Source organism: Coturnix japonica, chromosome 3, assembly GCF_001577835.2.
Source record: "Coturnix japonica isolate 7356 chromosome 3, Coturnix japonica 2.1, whole genome shotgun sequence".
Classification (NCBI taxonomy): Eukaryota; Metazoa; Chordata; class Aves; order Galliformes; family Phasianidae; genus Coturnix; species Coturnix japonica.
In genome coordinates this window covers 65,804,595-65,823,555 of record NC_029518.1, presented here as the reverse complement: position 1 = coordinate 65,823,555, position 18,961 = coordinate 65,804,595, and the positions used below count along the sequence as shown (strand labels likewise).

The 18,961-nt window shown below is 35.7% G+C and overlaps 1 long non-coding RNA gene across 2 annotated transcripts in view; it reads left to right on the top strand.

The window, feature by feature from the left end:
* Positions 1 to 18,961, top strand: part of LOC107311933 — a 129,448-nt gene that overhangs the window by 88,044 nt on the left and 22,443 nt on the right. Inside the window, exon 5 of one of the 2 annotated variants that reach the window (XR_001554305.2) lies at positions 8,880 to 8,931. The exons of the other annotated variant lie outside the window; for it this stretch is intronic. This is a non-coding gene — a long non-coding RNA (uncharacterized LOC107311933). The remainder of the gene's footprint in view (positions 1 to 8,879; positions 8,932 to 18,961) is intronic. 2 annotated transcript variants of the gene reach the window in all.

The window sequence follows — 18,961 nt, the reverse complement described above, 5'->3', positions numbered from 1 at the left end:
TGATTTCTTTTTGTCACCTCTTAACAAATTAATATATATTCTTTCCAATGAAAAAGGCATTTCATGCCCCAAAGAGCATACACAATGTCGAAGTCAGGAAAACAAGGTGCATGGGAAGGCCGTGTCTGGTATCAGAATTTTTCTCTCTGAGAATGCCTCCATTAATGTGTTATCATTGGTAGTACTTTGACCTTTGAGAAGTAGAAGAACTTTGCAGTGATTTGAAGAAGAAGTTAAATATCTGGTGTATTGACTTTGTGACTGGTACAGAAACATGAGGCAGATGATTGGGAAATAAAAGTTGCATAGGAATAACTGAAGAAATAGCAGAGCGTGATGAACTTCTCTGATAAACTGAGTAACTACTGAGTGGGAAGAATTAAAACTTAGAGAGACCCAGAACCCAACTGTAAGGAGAGAAAACACTCTTCTGAGCTCTGGAGGAAAAGCAGTATTTGCAGTGTCTGTATTAGAGCATCCAAGTGATCCACAGTGGCAGTGTGTGTAGAACTAAGCCCTGTCTGAGGCAAGGCACATGGCAATGCAAATATTTGCTCCTGCGATTAAATATTCTCAACCTAAACATAGAGGAAGCAGCAAAGTTGGGGTTAACTTTGTGGTTGCAAAACCATTTTTACAAATCTTGTGCCATTATTTTCAGAATGAATAGATAATCTCTGTTGACTGCGTGGGTTATATGTGCATCAAATATTGGAATGTGCATGTCACCAACTTAATTTAAAAAGCTAATCAGTAATTTTTATTTCTATTTTATTATGTTAGAATTACTTCCTATGTATGCATTTTAAACTGTCTTTCTGTATTGTACATTATCTCTCAATCTGAAAAAATGATATCGTTTGTGATTATGAGCCAGTATTGTGGCTGTAGAGAAAACTGCTCTGTATCGCAATGCAGGCTGAAAAAAAAAAAAAAAAAAAGGTCCAACAAAAGTATTTTCTGCCTGAAATCAATAATAAAATAAGTTCATTTCATACAAACACACATCTAAAGCTTTCATGACAGTCTAAAAAATGTAAAAATGCCTGCAGAGGATGTGAGTTTATTGAATTTTCTTACTTTACTGTTTCATAGACTCTATCCTAACCAGATGGTATAATCTGATTGTATCAACCTAGAAGTATATAGGATTTTATTTTAATGTTAAAAAGGTCAGTATCTTTGGAACTTAAATTCTTTCTGTCTTCTATACTGCACTTGAATCTCAGCAATGAAGTATTACCAGATAACGTCAATAAAAAGAAGTTGAATTTTATATACTAAAATTTACTTATTCATTTCCTATATATAAAGTTAAATTCTTTAGATGAACACTCCCTAAGTATATGGCAAAGTAATATATATTTTATTGAATGATGAGTTAAATTTATACGAATACTGCTGATATAGCCATAAGATTTCTTCCAAAGTATTTTTGCTATATAACTGTTATTCAGTATTACATCTTTTTATCACCTCCGATGATATTCAGACATTTTAGTGCTTTAACCCAGTACTGAAAGTATTTCAGTCTTCCTAAAGACACGTTCTGCTTTCTTCTGCATTGAACCACTTTTGGTCTGGGTTTAGAGTTAGATCTTACAGTCTAGTGACAGAAGCACCATTTGCTGAGCTTTTCCAGGATCTTCAATTAGTCTGCAGCATGGATTCCATCTGAAAGAATTTTTGAGATTTTTATGATCCTTCTTGAAATCTGGATCACATTAGACATAAAGGCTTAGGCATTTTCAGCACTGTGGAAGAAGTTTGCAATCATTTTCTGTAATACAAACGGGCTTATTTAGCACTCCTGTTATGGAAAAGACTCTACAATAATAATGCTACTATTATAATACCATTTCTGTAATAATAGCACTTCTGTTATAAAACACCATTATTATAGAAATGCTATTATAAGACAAGCTCTGTTATTTAGAATTGCCTCTGCAATAAAAGTACTAAAAAGTCTGCTTGTATTACAGAAAATTATTGCAAATTTTTCTTGCCTGGCAATGAAATTCTTCATTCTGAATCTTGTCTGTCGCTGTTGGAAAATCATTCTCATACATACTCTGAAGTCTCTGAGTTACTCAATGTTGTGTGTTTAAAAGAAGGAATTACTGAATAAGCAAATGGAAAAAAGGCCAATCTTCATCTGTCTGATTTCCCATGTTCTGAATTTGTCATTCAGTTTTTGTCACAAACCATAGCTCTTTTTTAGAACATAGATGCAGGCCTGTAGGGCAGTTCTTATTATTATGTGTAAAGTAGGGGAGGAGGTGGAAAGTAAAGATATAGAGAAAGGAAACAACAGTCCCCCACCTTTTTCTTTTCTTTTTTTTTTATTTTCTTCTTTTCTTCTTCATCATGTTAATTTCTCCAAGTCTGAGCATAGTTCACCAGAAATGGCTTCCAGTGCCTTTCTTTGACTTTGTATTCTATTCTTATGCTCCTATCATTCAATGAGAATGAAATTGAGTCTACTGAGAAAGACTTCCAATAAACCCTTTGAACAACTTAAGCAATAAGGTTTGAATTTCCTTAATCAGTGCTGGACCCAAGTACCAGCCTGCTCTGTCTATCAGCTCTTACTACCTGCCACCATTTTGTAGCTCTGAGTCCAAAGCCACAAATAGCTCACCTAGGAGAAAGGACAGAAAATGCAGAACCATGCAAATATAAATCCTGTAGTCTTTCCCCTGACTTCTCCAGGTCCCCTGTTTTCTTTTAAAATGCTTCTACACCTACATCTATTACATTGCCCTTTCTACTCTTACATGTTTAACTGTCTAACCATCAGTGCTCACACACACACAGCAGAATTTCTCACTGGAAAAGGATTATGATGAAGAATTAGACATATTTCTCGGTATAATTTTTGGAAGCTCTTTGCATACTGGGTTGATTTTTGTGCAAGTTCCCTAGAATTGAGATAATTGTACTGTGGAAGAGTTTGTTTTAGTTTGTTTTACAATGTCAACTTTGTGACAGGGACACAAAATAGTCAGTAGCCCTACAAGGTCCTCTCCAGCAGGCCCAGTTTTGCTTTGCCATGCCCTTGTGATGCTTTAACTACATTACTCATGTTTCTTGTCCTTTACAAGGGTCATCTAGTAAGGAATATTCAGCCTGAAGAGTATGGAATTGCATCAGTCATAGATCGGTGGAAAGTCCAGCTTCAAATCTTTTTTTGTCCTAATTTTTCCCTCCCTTTCCTCCCTCCCATCCTCCCCCACCCTTCCCCCCCAAAAAGCAACAAATCTTAATGTCGTAATTAATTCTCCTTTTCTTTTCTTTTCTTTCCTTTTTTTTTTTTCCTCTTTATTTTTCTTTCCTCACACCCCCTTCTCCCCCTCCCCCCTTGGCTTAAGCATTGTTTTCTGTAGCAAGAAAGTTTACTCATAATATCTATTCTTCTACTCATATTGAAAGTCTACTTTAAAAAAAAAAAAAAAAACAAAACAAAAAAACACATGCAAAACCAGTCCTGAGTTTTGTCGTACAGTTTCCAAAGAGTGTCATTTTGGGCTATCAAAAATGACTTCTATATGATGGTTTTTCAGATAAAACATTTCCAGCATCATAGAGGGAATATTAAGTCTTTCTCATTTAAAACATCACTTTGTATTCACTGGTTTTTTTAATAGGAACATGAATGGACTTAGACCGAAATTTTCTTTTTTAAATGTGTTTTTGAATCAATTTTACTATTTTTAGTGGGGAAAAAAAAGAACTAGTGAGTTTTGAAGCTCTTCTCTATGTTGATAAAAGCTTTGTTTTTACACTGCTAACTCCATTATTTAGTCCATAGACTTGATTAGTGCCTTTGGGTACCATATTTTCTTGAAAATAGCATACACTTTTGGCTTATTTGTATCACCTAATGCTTAAGTGCTTGTATTATCTTTTGTGTGTTATTTTTCAGCTGATACTTACCAGTACTTATACTGGGGAACATCTGCTGTTTTGGTTCTTCTCTACAACAGCTCCCTTAGGACATTCAGTACAAAAAGTAATTTTACTGTTAACAGCTAGGATACCACAAAGACAGTCTTGTGATACTAGTGGAATGTACTTTTTCTACTACTTTGGAAGAGACAGGGAACATGTTTTTCACAATTAGTACTTTGATCAAAAAAAACAGATTATACTTCTATAAGTGAAATGATTTCTTGAAAGGCAGAATACTCTCAGTAGCTTCAATTAAAAAAAAAAAAAAGATCAAAATAAGATTATTTATTTATCAATTTTTAAAGGAAAAATATAATCTTTTTTCAATGACTGCATGCAATTAAGCCTTTAACTTTATAGCCACGCCTCTTTAGTTCTCAAGTGTGTAGGTGAAATATGTTTTTCACCTTCATCCTTGATTCCCATTATAAGTTATCTTGAATGCTGTATGTTTTTTATAGGCTTGTATGACGATAATTTCATACATGTCCACTTGACCCTTTAGCTGCACTCATTTAGCTGCTGAGCATACACGGTATAATTACATAATAAGGAGGCCACAATAATATCCATACATAAGTATCAGAGAATCTTTACATCAGAAAGAAATTAATATATATGAATATGTGGGTATAATTGGCTTCATAAATCATTCTTTGGATTATAGCATTATTATGGTGATCTGGAGAGAAAGTTTAAGCTGTGTGAGCTTCTGTTTGTGTTTTGGTTTCTTTTCGGTACTAGTGCTTGGATCACTCAGCTGTCTCTTAGGCATGTAGGGTAGCCACTTTCCATATCATCAATAATTCACTACTTGCTACAGTCCCCAGCAGCACCCAGAAGATAGACAGAATTAACTTTATCTTCACATATTTGTAGTGAGAAATAAAGTGGCATGAGGCTTAACTTCTATTTTTGGATCACCAAAAATTAAGGCATGTTTTATGCTGAAGAATGAAATACTTCAGGTACATTTTGATGCTTGAGAGAGGTTTCTTTTCAGCACAGCTTCATTCTAAAAATGCCAAGTTCAACTGGTCAGTGATTATGCTTTCTGAAGGTTTAACTTTTTTTTTTTTTTAATTTTTATGATAACTTTGGCAGTCAGATGCAGAATGTGTTTCCAAGACACATATTCCTACAAATGTATTCTCATTCCTCTTTAAGCAAAAAGGCAGATAACTCTGATCTAAACGTCATGAAAGTTCAGTACTACAGATTCAAATTCTCTGCAGTTAGTTCTCATAGGTATGTTCAAAACATAAACATAGAGAGAGAGCACTCATTGATTGTTTCAATGTAAAAGAATTATAGTTGCAGCATTGCTATCTTTTTACTAACAGCCTACTGACTTAGACTTGTACACATGAACTGAATACATGTTGTTTTTCTTCCCTTTTCTGCTGCTAGATACCAAAATGAAACACTACCTCACAGGAATGTGTACTGAATAGGCTGCTTGGTAGGTTGGTTGTCACCAGTCTTCACTTTTTTGCAGCATTTTAAGCTTAGGCACAAGAGTTCACTAACAGCCTCTGGACTGTGGTTGCCCATTACGTGTTGCATTTGGTCTTGTTCTGTAAAGCAAAGCATAAGATAAATAAGCCACCTGTCTTTATTGCTTCTGATACCCATGTCTGTTGTCCAGCTAGGAGGCTTGAAGCAAGAAGAAATATAGAGGAAACCAAACAGACATATGCAACTTTGGAAGATAGAAAATATCTGACATGCCTGTGTGGATGCATGTGGATGCACTTCCCATAAGACAAGAATAAGTGCCAGTGATGACAGAATTTCAAGTGAGGAGCAGTTGCCCAGATTCAGCCTCACCAACCACGTTAAAACAAATTTTACTTCAGTGCTTTGGCCTAACATGTAGCTTAAAAGTGGAGCAGTTATGGACCTAGCCTTGGAACGGGTGTGCGATAAAAAGGGCCAAAATCAAGCAAGATGAAGCAGGTATTCATGATAATGTTCCTATCACTCTGTTTTAGAGTGATGCCATTAGAGAAAGGTAGCAGCAGCCTCTTATCTACTGGTCTGCACAAGAGACATTACATTGTCATTTGCTGTAAGTGGGGTATGGCTGTATTTCTTTAAGAAACATAGCAAAGGAGATGTACTAACTTCCTTACTCTTTCCACAACAGGGTAAATTTTGGCTAGATGTGGATAACTCTTTTTAAGAAACTGTGAATATTGATATTGTTGAGATGGTAGAAACTGAAGGGAATAGGTAGATGTAATGAGGCCTAAATTAAATGTGCTCTTTCCTTTGAATCAAGAATATTTGCAATAGCTTTTTAAAGATCACCATGTTTGTAAACACATACTTCACTGCATTTTTTTTCAGGTTCTCCCTAGTAAAGGGTGGTCCAGTGTTAGACACTGTGTCACATGTCTAGCAAAAATACATTTGCATGATCATGTTTAACTGTAGTACATTCTAATAATACTATCTCAGAAAATTTTAAATGATAGTCTAGAATGAATATATACATGCTTCCAGTCAGTTTAAATAAATTGAGGACTACTTTACTCCAGGGGACAATTTATTCTGTTCCACCACACAGGTCTCTTTTGACTGACATAGCCTGTGTTTTTGCGCATGTGGTAAAGCCTCAATGAATTCTGCAATGGCACCATTCAGGAGCAATATCAAACATCTCTATTCTGCCTCTTAGATTTTTTTCAGTTCATTTCCTTGTCTTTTAGTTTGCCTTTTTGAGGTAATTTTTTAAAGTAACATTGTCAACTCACCATTCTGATAATTTTAAATCCCTTCTACAAATTCAAATTCCTGCCTTGATTTTGTTTTGAGACTTGAAATGTGCTGTTCCAGCTATTCTGCTCTACTAATGATTGTCTTTTGGGGTTCTCATTCTGTAGTAACAATTGTCTTTTGGGGCTCTTCTTCTGAACTGCTGCAGCTTACATTTTTCTGTAATGGAGCAATGTTTGAAAGTCAGATTTATTGTAACCGTTGCATTTTCAGGGTGGTACTTCCTGAGCTAATTTTTCCTCTCTTCTGGGTTGTTTGCCATTGATACCAATCTTCTATTTAAAAAAAAAAAAAAAGACATGAATCTTTTTGTGCTGTGGACTAAGCCCAAAAAGTTTTTGACTGTCTGGAATTTGTAATATGTCAATCTACAAATTTGACCGTATCACTTTGAGAGAATTTTGTGAGTTCATTCCTTTGGACTATTTGTAACCAACTTTTTTGTATTTGATATGTTTTTTTATTCAAGTTCCCAGTTTTGCACTTTAGTGAGTTTAAATTTTGGTTCAAAACAGTCAAGAATTTTCTAGATGCTGATCATTATTGTTATCATCATTATTATTATAGGCATTTTGCTATTGCATATCTTTAAATTTGCTGAAGATTACTTGCCACCAATTCTCTTAGCTAATCTGGTTGCTTCTACCTAAGCAGAGCTTTTTTTTTTTTGCCTGAATTATGAAGCTGTTGGGTTTTTAGCTGCTATCCATGTTTCAGAGCTTCTCAGTACCCAAGAAATCTTCAGACGTTTCTGTGTCTGTCCTGATTCCTTAATCCTTTAATAATAGCACAGTTTTGATGAAGATAAGGCTTTGCACCTGCAAATTACTTCTGCCAGTTTTCCTTTGGCTGTTTACCATCTACCTTCACATTTTATTTATTTATTTATTTATTTGATTTTAAATACACATCTTTAATTGAATTCGGCTACTTTTTTTTTTCTTTTCTTCTAATGTTAAATAACACGGTATTTAACATTCCACTGTCTCAGTACTCTAATGCTAAGCTTAAAGTTAATAAATGTCCCATTTACTTTCAGAGTGACAGTCTATTTATCTTCTGGTGCAATGATGGGCAATACAACTGTGAAAAATTCATCCTTGGAAATCATGTTGTATTTAGCCTCCCTGCCTGTGTTGTGCGTTGTTGACAGTGGCCCACAAACTTTCATGCAGTGATATGAGCCATCGTGTATCTTTCATCTTATTTCATCTGGCAGATATTGTGCTATTTTTCATAGTCCATACAAGTCTGTGGTCTCCTCCGAAGTAGCTTTGATTTTGTGCTATTGTGCCTTAGGTATCTTTTCTGCATTCGAAATTTTCATTTTTACTTATACTTTAAGATTCTGTTCAGTTCCATAAAAATTATTTTTAATGGGGTGATCCCTGTTGCTTTGCAATTCTGCTCACAGTATTGGATTAATTCTGATCTCCAAGTTATATATATTTTGACATATATCCTAGGAAATTAAACAGGGCTGGGTCTTGGGCCAGAAAGCTACTCTCTGATCATTTGTACTGTTAAATCATACTTTTTCATACTGTTTCATATGTTTCATACTGCTAAATCATAAGCATGGTCTCTGTCAAAATGTTGCCCCATCTGTAGAAGGGTCAAGGTCACTTGTAGAGAGATACTTTAGGTTGATTGTAGTCATTCTCAATAGGCAATCTGGATGTGGCCAGTCTGAGTTTGGAGACAAGGTACAGGAGTCATGTGGATGCAAATCACACCATGCCAGTTGACTGTAGGGCTGGAAAATCATCCCTGGTCCACTAAAATTCCTGGCATAAAAAAATAGTCTTTGTGTTTCTCCTCCCATCCTTCCCTAGCTAGATTTTAATAATAGTCTAAGTTTAGTGAGAAACATGATCAGTCAAGATTGACAACACATTGATAAACTTTGAACCTTTGCATTTTCTTTAGCTATCCTCCAATTTAATACATCTTCCTCAGGAAAGAAGGAAGTACTTACGTCTTTGCAATATAGTTTCATAGTTACCTGCTATTGTCTGAGGCAGCAGAAAATTACCAAGCACATGAAATATATTAAAAGCTGTTGTTGTTATTAACTTTGACACGGGTGTTTGACACTGATTGCCAATGCAGAGTGAAACAATTTGATTCTCTTTTCTATTGTTTAGATTCAGTGACCAGTCAAAAACTGGACCTTCTTGACACACTTTTAACTTAGTAGTAAGTATTAAGTATTGTGTTCCTTAGAACTATTCCAAAATGTATATCAGAGAACATCAATTCTCTTTTTATGTTTTCTTCCACTAATACTTAATCTTTTTTTTGCAGCTTCTGTTTACATTAGGGTGCTCAACAAGGTTCTGCATGTACTAAATATTATGGTATTATATTATTAGTTACAAGTTACTAATTTACACAACATAGCAATCTTTCTCAAGTTTTTCCTGTTCATGAAGCTGAACCTTTAAAAGTACAATTCCAAAATTATTCCATCTGAAATGTTGTTACTGTAAGATTTTGTGTCTCAGTATGTTTATGTAATAAGGATCATACTGTCATATTCCAATTTGGGAAAGGTTGGAAATAACATAGAAGCTTGCTACATCACTTCACCTAAACTACAAAGAGTTCCAACTCTTTATAAAATAAAAAAGAAGAAATAGATTTAGCAGAGCTATTTATTATAAAAGTTCTCTTTCAGTAGTGCTCTTCTACTGTCATTATGGATGTTCCTATGTTAGTAGCACAGCATTCCCAAGTAAATTCTATTATGAATACAAAGAGATACCCATTTTCCTAAGGGAGTAATTTTAAGTATGCTGGGTAACCATGCCATTTTACTTCACCATCCATAAGCAAACTGAGTAATATTCACTCCATGCAGAGTTTGCTGTCTGTAGGAAGGAAAGACTTCATCAAATCCAGCCTTCCCAAGCATATCTAATTATAAATGGCTAAGGAAGCGCATGCAGAAAGATTCTACAGACTCATCTATTTCCTTGGCATTTCCTTTGGGACTGAGCTTAGTTTTAGACAGTTGGATGTCAAGATCTCATAGTCATTGATATGCTGGATAAACACTGTTTTGAGTTCCACATAGGTGTTGTTTTATATTGATTTTATTTTCTAGAATATGAAAATGTATTCCTTTCAGCACATTTTCTTCAGTAATAAAATATAAATAAATAAACTGTTTGCTCATCTTTCTGTGAGTCATACAACACAAAAGACCAGGTGAGGCTAGTATAAATGTTCATTCTGTCCATGAGTTTCTTAAAACTCCCCCTGAAGTTTTATGTTGTATCAGCCTTTTCATTACCTGGTTACCTGTTCTGATTCACCTTTATACCGTAGGTCTTGTCAAACACATCAATAGCAAAACCTTTTAATTGTTGGAGGCCTAAAGTAACATTAAAATGTAATTGTTATTGTTGCATGAACTAAAGATGTGTGATCATAATTTCATTTCTCTGGAGAGGGATTGTCATTTCACTGAAGTAAGGAAGATATGAGTGATTCATCACTCCTTGCCATCATGTATGTGCTGTTATAAAACCAAATAAAGTGGTATTGCTATCTGGGGAGCAAAAGTTAGGACATGTAGTTTCTAAGAGTGTGATATATAACCATTGTTACGTGGTTTATCTGTAATTGTAAATATTTTATTTCTGCTCATCTCTTCTTAAATATAGATGATACATTGTGAAGTAACAAGTGAAGTAAGAAAACTTGTTTAGCCAACTTTGTTCAATAATACATTTTCTTTCTGGGTTTTCTTTCATGGACGGTTGATTTTCCAGTGGCATAAATGGATGTTTGAACTTTTATTGATAGCTAGATTATTGTACTTTTTGTGATCCTGTTATTTTTGTCAGTGTTTCAGCAACATCTGGTGGTATGGTGAAAACTGATCAAGGGAGGGTTTCCTGTCTTCTGAATTTTGATAAGCTTTTGTAACACCATGGGGCATCTATGGAATGAGCTCTGCAGGGAGTTATGCAAAGTTTTTCATTTTACTCCTGCTGCTCTACCAGAGTCTGAAGTCATGTCATAGCAAATATATTTGTGCTATGTTTTTTGATTTGAAACAGTGCTCATATTTAGAGATGTTTACATAGATGGTTTGATAAACTATGGATAGCCCTGAGCCCTTTTCTCTCCCAATGAACACATCACATAATCTTTATGCAGTTTGAACTAGCATTATGAAGAAAGTCTTAGGGAAAAACAATTATGCTGACATATCTGAGTTCTCCTCCTTGACATTTTACGTGAGCATACCAGTATTCATAGGCTGCATGTGACTTCAGAGACCACTGCAGCACATTCACTATAGTTACTTGGGTTGAAAATGATTCTATATGATTGCATCCCCAAAATTGCATAATGTTTGGGGGGATATGATAGCTCTTCACTTTATTTAAATATTTTTTAGCTTCCTCTCTACTGAGAAATATAGAAAAATATTTGATATTATTTAAAGATTTTTAAATGGAGTATCCAGACCGGTACTGATTCTGAAGCTATTTATTTTGTTAACTCATATCTCATATGAATAAAATAATTTTATATGTGAATAAGACAGTAAACAGAAGAATGTGAGTACATCAGGCAGTCTTCAAAGCCTAACATAACATGTTTTCGTGATGAGAGCTTATTATAAATTCAGATTCACTTATTGTCAGGAAGATTTGCACATAAAACATACTCTGAAGTCATTACATACTACCTCCTGTTTTTACACCAGGCAAATTCACTAATTTTAGTAGAATTACACCTAATTTATGTTGGTGTAATTGAAAGTGGAGTAAGTGTCATGAACTCTTAGTAAAAAACCATGATACATTAAATTGCATGTAGTAATTAGAAGAATAGATGAAAATGTTTTTAATAACACTGAGCTTACTTAAGGTCTATGGCCTTTTTAAGGGGTTATTCAAAAAAGCCACTAAAAGACAACATCTGCCCTTTGAGTACAGAGGACCTGTATAAAAAAACAACTTTTAGAATTCTGAAGGAAGTCAACCACAGGTGTTAGATGAAGGAGGGACCCACCACCTACCCAATTTTACAAACTGAGCAAAGCTGAAGGCTCTAAGGCCAACACAGTTTCTTTGCCTGGTCCCCATGCATGAAGGACCATTTGTGTCATCCTTCATTTCAGAATAAGGCTCCCTGGGAGATTGTATGGCTCCAGTGGTGCCTTCAGGGAAAGAGCCAAAGAGTAGCAAGATTTTCATACCTGGCTGAGGGTATTAAGAGAGCCATAGAAGTTGAAAGGTTTTTTAATACTGCACAGTGACATAATTTATTATGTATTCATGTGGTGCTACTTTGTTGTGCTTTATTTGTCGTAAGTTTTAGTGCTTCATGACATATAAGAGTATTCTTGATATCTTTTATGACATAAAGTATATGATTTATTAAAATTATGAGGACAGTGGTTAGAGGTACAGAGATTCAAGAACTTGAAATTCTAATCCTGTCTGTGTTGCAGACTCAGTGTATGACCTTGAACAAGTTATCCTCTGTATGCCTTGGTTTTACTTTCTGACGACAGCATACCAATTGTAGCAAAAAAAAATCATACTTCATAGTATTGAAAAATGTTTATATTTTTTTTTTTCCCCTGAGGATGTTGAGAATAGTCCCTATAATAACAACAATTAGTTATCAAACTAGAAAATAAATTCTATCTTCAGACTTCCAAGGAAGATCACATGAATTCAAGATACACTGAAATGTCTTACTGAACTGCATTCATTGTCACTGATTTACTGTGGACAAAGAATTTTACTTCTGTTTCCATTTCTTAAAGTCATCAGTGGGAAATTAACCACTAGCTAGAAACCCTGAGATACTGAATGGTGTTCTCAAGAGTAGACTATTGTAAGGAGAAGAAAGCTTTACCTTCTCCAGGCTCTTCTTTAAATACTAGCTGTGTCAGGAGGCACAATGCTGAGAGGAAGATTCTAGCATGAAAAAGTAATTGGAACACCCGTTTATAATTAAGAAATAGTCAGTACAACTTCATGCTGCAGATTAAGTTAACATGTCTTCTTAAATATCCTTTGGACATAACAAAATTAATTTGTTGTAATATTTGCCACTTTGCTTTCAGTTCTGCGTTAGACACTTTCTTCTTAATGATTTTATCCTAACACTTCTAATGCATTGCAACTATTTCAGTTTCTTCCATGGTTTGACAATATTCTAACTGATCTGTCTGCAGCCGCAAAAAGGAAGCATTTGGCAGGGGAAGGGAGATTGTTTCAAAACAGTCGGATGAAATGCTCCTATGGTGCCTGAGTTTTGCTTTGCCATAATCAATGAATAATTATTCCTTTCTGATGTCAATGGGATCTGATGAGCATAGGGTGGGTGTAATTCATTGTCCCTTTTGAGGTTGCCAACAAACTATGGAAATTATAAGCGCAGTTTAATTGCTTAATATTTGAGAGGTGTCTCTAAGAACATATTCAGCCTTTTGCAGATTGAGAGGAATAACAAACCAAGCATGTGGTCCAATTAATACTGCAAAGTGTATTATGGCTGAAATTCACAGAAAGACTAGTTTTCCTGTTTTTAAAAACAGTACTGTAAATACATTAATCTGGCTTTTGAAGTTAAGCATTGCAAAATAGAACTTCAGAAGTCTCTGAGATGGAAGATATATGATCTTACTTTGAATTTGGCTTATTTTTATATAGTAGACTTTTTGTAGCCCTACAGATAACTGTTTTGGACATGAATTGAAAGATTTGTGATTTTCACAGATTAATTTGCTCATTTTGTTCAAAACAACAACAACAAAAAAATGCAGGACAGTATTCCCTTCTCTAGCTATTTTTTAACCTATTTGCAGTGTCCTGCAGGCTGTGTTTTGCATGTCAAAAGATGTGTTAAAAAGTATTTTTATCTGAGTTGGAGAAAGTTTGATGGTTTTCATAAATTTATGAAAATAAAAGTTAGCAAGGAGCTCATCTGTATGATACAGATTATCGTTTATCAAATTTAAATTCAGGTTGCAGAGTAAATTTATCCAAGAAGACAAAAACCAAAAAACAAAACACCACCACCAACAAAAAATACATAGAACTAAATCTATAATAAATCCAGGGTCAGATCCTAAAAAGCAGCTAGTGGAAATGTAGATTCTCAAGACTGAAACACTGACAGCATTAATTGTTATGTAACTGTACAATTAAGTAGGAAGATGTAGGTTTCTTGCTGATATAAAATTCTTTGTGTATACAAAATTGCACTTGCAGTGTTTTTTAGGACCGTAGCAATCTTGATCACGCTGAACAGGTGAGAAACTGCACTAGGTACAAGCCAGATGACATCCAGAAACAGATTTCTTTTAGTGATTAATTCCACGAAATTCAGTTGTCAGTGTCAGTGTGGGCCTCACACATAGTAACAGCAGTAGATTCATATAAAAATGTGGCTATTGACTTAATATCATGGTCAGATGATTAACTCTTCCATAGAATGACTATATTTAAATATATTTTTTTCTTTTTTTATCTTAAAACTGATCATCTCACTGTGCTCACATCCACTGGTTGGTCTCCAGAACCATTCAGCAAGCACTGATGAATGTCAGTGGGTGCCTATTTTTTTATTTTTATTTTTTTTTTTCATGGAGGAATTAGTCCCACACCTTTGTTTCATACACACTTCCGTGTCAGACACCATTGTGTCAGACTGCCCCTCTGCTGCCATCTGTCACACGGCAACAAAATGTAATGGAATACTGTCAGGAAGGTTCAACTTCTACTGGTATAACACCAACACCTGCCTCTGATGTTGTGGGCCAACATAACAAAATAGGAGGCATTACTTTCAGAGCAGCCCTTGTAGATAGGAAAGGAGCCACTTGTAGGCAACTGCTTGTCAAGCACAATAATTTTAGGTGACTTAGAACCTAGAGCTTCAGTGGTTCCTTCTCAAAGTGCTCATTTCCCCTTTTAGGGAACATGAAAAGAAATTTTTATTTTCTTTCAAAAAATCAGAGACAATTGTCTCATCTTGGCAGCTAGTTGAACAACTGATATTTATTCTTTCCCCTGATCATAGTTGCTGATGTATAGCATGAAATGTAAAAATACCAGATGTATAGATCATTTTTGAGGATGTATTCTTTTTTTCTTGGATAGTCATGGTATACATTGATAGAGTAAAACAGAGACCTCTGGATCTGAATCTTGACCCCAGTTTGTTTGAAGGCTGATCTTCAAATTAGTGTGATCAGTGAGGAAAACAGAAGTGTTTAATCACCTCACGTGATGTTCATAACTTGCTGGTGCTTATAGGTCACAAAAATCTCCGGAAAGTACTATAGTAGAATGTATCTGTACTATTTATCTATGAATTATTTAATATGTAATGTCAGTTCTGAAAGTATTTTATTTACTGGATGGAACATATTTGGTTATTTTAGAACACTTTATATGCACTGCATTTCTTGGCATTGTGGATACTTTTTCCTATAGTTGGCTCTAATAATTACATGTGTCTCTTCTGATGTTATTAATTCCCTATCTGCAAGGGAAGGGGTTAGAGACAGTTGTCACTCACTTGTGGATGTGACATGAGTAAATGCAATAAGATCTTGCAGAAAGATTTATTAGGCCTAGATACTGCATTGCTTGCCAGCTTTACGATTGACTCTTGTAGTTAAAAGGCCCTTTCCTGTTCCCTTCTGTAGAGGGGAATGAGAAGCAGTAATTGGTAAAGAAAGATTTAATAACAGGGGAAATGCAAGATCAGAAGCATCTTCAACAAATATGAGATGGTTTTCCTTTTTTTGCTTTAAAATAATTTTCCAAAGAGATTATCTTCATTAGGAAGGAGTTGCCATGCATCAAGATATATTGGCTGAGAAATTAAGAGATGGAGAAAACTGCAGTCACTTGAAAGTGGTGTTTTTTCCCCTCTCTCCTGCACAAAGCTTGCCTTCTGTAAAATACTGTTACTAATTCAGCATGACCTGCGATACTGTAGCTTGTGGAAGGTGGCCATATGACAGAAGGCAGGAATTCAGTGCCACAGATCTGAAGGTATTCAGGATGCTAAAAATCTCTTGTGAAACGCCTGTGAGGAGTACTACAACGCTGTCAGAAATACTACAGGATCTTAAAAGATAAAAGCCCCTGCTAGAGTCCATATGATTGGTTTGGGGGCTGAGACAAGCAGTCAGTGTGCATCAAACCATTCACAAGATCAGAATTTTGTCGTAAGAGGGTTAAACGGCTGCTTGAAATCTAGTCGCAAGGCAGAACACACTTCCACACAACTGCCTTCAGACACTAAAATGCACGGAACCAATTGAAAGTGTTACTGTGTGATAAATGCAGCAAACTTGTATGATCTGTGAGGAAAGTTTATATAGTTTTAAGTAGTAATGCAAGGATACAGTACTTCCCTCTGCTGTTTCAGACTTGCCAAAATGGCTATTGCTGATGACAGCTTGACATGATGTTAGTTATTTTAAGTGTCAGATGAGAGTGGCTGATGCCACAGTACTGCACTGCTCGCATTTGTTGGAAAATTAGATGGTGATTTTAAAAAAAAAAAAAAAGAGGCCAGAAAATCCCCAGCAGCCCAGCTGCTCTGACTGCCTGTTTCTTTCTTTTCTTTTTTTTTCTTTTCTCTGTGCCGGGTGTGTAATTTGAGTGAGCAGTAGTGAACATGCCTGAGGTGTTAAGAGAATGATGCGCTTTCTGTAGGCATGAATACTCTTAAATAAAACAGGAACACCTTCCTGTCATTTGTTGTCTTCCGGAAAGATTTTTTAAAGGAAATGGAAGCCAATTAGCCCGGAAGTTTAACCTCTTTTAGCTTAGTTTCTTTTATGAGAGCTTTTTAACCTTTTAAATAAATCATTTTCTTTCTTTTCTCTCCTCCCTTTTGAATCAGTTACTAGCATTTCTTATACTGGGTCCAAGGAGCAAGCTGCTTAAATTCAAGAATGATTTTGAGGGGATAAAGTGTACAAGATTTTGAATTCTTGCCATAAGTCCCTGGCAGACAGCCATGAAACCTCAGAGGAATAGGGCTAATGAAGGGAGGGTAAAGGAGATCTGGAGACTGTGGCTGGTAATGCAGTATGCACTTAATTGGGAGCAGGTATCGGTGCAAACTTCTCCATTTTAATTGGAAAGAGAAGGGGGGTGTTAAGGAAGATGGAGAAAAATAAGAATGCATAAAGTTTTCAAGCTAAGGAGCCAAAGGCAGGCCTGTATATGGCAGAGAAAGAACTCAATTTAGGGCAATTTGCTCTGCAAGCTGGGCTGCAATCTCCCCTGGGGATAGGGATGAGGAAGAAAATGAAACCAAAAGAGAACTTGATAAAATCACCTAGCACAGACAATCTCAGTAGAATAGGTTTTACTGAGTTAAATCTGCCCCAATCAATGTGATTCTTTTCATATAAGTTACAAATAAAAAGCCACAAGATTACAATAAAAATTGAGGATGTACTGCTGCTGATGTAGCACATGGGAGTCTTAAGGACTTGTTGTGGAATACAGTTTTTCTGCAACCATCATGTTTGGTTTTTCCTTTTCAGCTCTCTCTGAGAGAAAAAAACTCATCTCTGCCTCCTCCCTAACCTTTTATTATCTTTAAGCTAAGGTTAATGGTAATGTGTGAACCTGACAGAACTTAATTTTCAAAGCACTGCAAGACTGAGCATACTTGAGTCCTGAAACGTGCTAAACCTGAGCTCAATCTTGATTTCTTGTTGAAAGTACTGAGGCTTTTTCAGATATATATATGTATATCTTTTACATGTGACAGAAGTGATAAGAAAAAAAAAGAAAACTTCCCACGTCTTTCCACCCATTCTTACAGGTGGGCATATATATACAAGAGAGTAAGTGCCTGGTTTTCATGATGCATAGGAGAGACATTATGTTGTTGTTTGCAATAGCATGTGCATGCTGCAGTCTTTTTAAGTACCAGTACTGAAAGAGCTGATGTTTCAAGTGCTCAGCAGTTGTTTGTTCTACATCTGAGGAGTGCCTCAGTGTGTTTGCCTTTTGTCTTCAGTAGTGGGTTATCCTCAGCGCTTTGTGTTTAAGGACCTCCTTGGAACTGATACTGGCATGAGCTGTGAGTGTCCTGGGTGGGCAGCTGCTCTTTTGTCTGCTGTCGTGCAGTTGAGAAAGATAAAGTGGTTTCCAGAGTCATTAGGTAGGGAGGGATAGTTTGTACCGGTGGAGCAGAAGAAAGACGGTGTGGGATACATGGCTCTCAGCGTCTGGCAGAGAGAGCAAGAATAGGGGTAGGAAAAAATCAGAAATTCAGGGCAGTGATGATGTGATGATTTGTAGTTGCGAGGGATCAGTGGAGATCTGTAGCTATAATTGTTTTTGCCTTATTGTGCTGATGCAGAATTAATTTTTCCTGACTTTCCCTGAACCCTTCTTGTTGATTTTCTCCACTGGGCAAAGGGAAAGTTAGAAACAGAGAGTACAAAAAGAAATAGCTTTGCAATGTGCACAGGCTTGGAAAATGTCTGTTTTCTTTTTCTTTCTTTTTTTTTTTTTTAAGCTTTGTTTCCTAAAGATGTTTTCCATTAGTCCAGTGCTAAATCACCTGCCTACTCAGGAGGACTAGAAACCTTAAATATTGGAGATTCCTGCAAGTTTTATGGAAATAGCCAAATAGAGGGGGCGGGGCTGTTAAAGGGATGCTGATCACTGCTCACTAGGTGTAGTTCACCTGGCTTTGTTAGTGCACTCTTTTCTCATTGGTGCAGTCTCATGAAACTCTGTAGACAGCATACTTATCTGTGTTTGTCTAGTGCTGACTTTTCTTGGTCATCTCATGCCAAGGTGTTTCTATATCTGCATGAACATGAGCATGCATTTGTGAGCTGTGGCTGAATGGGATAAGCAGATTTGGGCACAACAATGAATTCAATTTCAAAATCTTTAAAAAAGAAGTAAAATACTTTATGGATCAAATACAGGTGTATTATTATATTAAATGAAAGTTTAAAAGATCAGAAAGAAACAACACATTTGTAGCCTAGGTCTATCTGTTAGGTCTATCTATCAGGTCCACCCAAGAATACACAGAGAAATTAAGTGTAGAGTTGTATGTCGGAGTATGTAAAACAGTATATTTTGACACACTTAAAGAAAAGATTACATTCTAAGGGAATGTAAAGTTATTGTGGAAATGTGTGTCCTCAAATATGTACACATGTGTATATATACACTAATTTATATAAATA